We start from the raw sequence: 1,375 nt of genomic DNA, 5'->3' as shown, positions 1-1,375 counted from the left end.
AAAAATATACTATATTAGATTGCCTATAAGGATGAAATGTTATTTTATTTTATAGATCATATACTAGCAACAGCAGTAACAAATGGTGCAGTGGTTGTTTGGAATTTAAATAAACAATCTCGGTCAAAACAGGAGCATGTATTTATAGGTTATAAAAGAACTGTGAATAAAGTGAGCTTTCATATGAGAAGAACCTATGTGGTTAATATCTGGCTCACAAGATGGTACTATGAAATGTTTTGATTTATGAATAAAAGAAACCATTAAAACTTTTTATAGGTAAATTATGTTATAGTATATATAGATAAAGCTCTCTTGTAATTGTTAAAGATAACGGCAAAATAATCTTTTTAGTATTTTAAAATTTTGTATATTTCATATATTTTGTAATACAGAATCGGTGAGAGATGTTCAATTTTGTCCACAACAACCGCATACTTTTGCTGCTGTATCCGAAAATGGACATGTACAGCAATGAGACATGAGAAAGCCGCATCGTTATTTTCAACATTTTACCACACACAGTGGTCCGATATTTGCATGTAATTGGCACCCTGAAGCCACTTGGTTTGCTACTGCATCTAGAGATAAAACTATTAAGGCATATACATTATTTTATATATAGACTTTTATGAAATATTGATTGTATTTTTATATTCTTTATGAACTCTTTAGGTTTGGGATCTGTCAGGTAAATTAAGTTGCGATTATACCATACATACTATTGCATCAGTGGGACGCATTAAATGGAGACCACAGAAAAAAATATCACATAGCAAGTTGTGCTCTAATGGTTGATTATAGTATAAATGTATGGGATATTCGCAGACCATATATTCCATTTGCAAGTTTCAATGAACATAAAGATATTCCCACAGGTGTGGCATGGAGAGGCAATCCACAATCATTTTTATCAACAAATTACAGAGTAATGCTATTAACCATCTTTTTATAACACTTTTTATCGCAACTACAATGCACAATGCAGTTATTATTCCTATTTTCACTATTTTAACAATGCACAATGCAGTTATTATTTCTATTTTCATTATTTTAGAATTGCACTTTGTATCATCATTTTTTGACGATGCGGTAAGACCAGCCAGCAAAGCAAATCCGCAAAGTATTGCATTAGGTTTAAAGGGTGCAGTCACATATGCTTGTAAAGTAAAATATGAACCGGCGGCTACCGCAAGATAACTGACTATAGTATAATGAGGTCAGTTATTATGATGCAAAATATATTATCACAATCATAAGATAAATTCTTGTCAGAATAATGAATAAAATTGTTATTTCTTTATTTCTTTATTTCTTTATAGGAGAACATTTGTGACAAATGAAGATACTTTTTGTGCGGCTTCAAGTGTAACGC

General features: G+C 31.0%; 1 pseudogene; it reads left to right on the top strand.

Moving 5' to 3' along the window:
- LOC115246212 overlaps positions 1 to 1,209 on the top strand; it is a 6,117-nt pseudogene extending 4,908 nt beyond the window's left edge.
- The last annotated feature ends 166 nt before the right edge of the window (positions 1,210 to 1,375 follow it).

The sequence above is a fragment of the Formica exsecta genome, unplaced genomic scaffold (genome assembly GCF_003651465.1).
Source record: "Formica exsecta isolate Colony F162 unplaced genomic scaffold, ASM365146v1 scaffold1409, whole genome shotgun sequence".
Classification (NCBI taxonomy): domain Eukaryota; kingdom Metazoa; phylum Arthropoda; class Insecta; order Hymenoptera; family Formicidae; genus Formica; species Formica exsecta.
The sequence above is the reverse complement of the archived record's forward strand: the minus strand, read 5'-3'. Positions and strand labels throughout refer to the sequence as shown.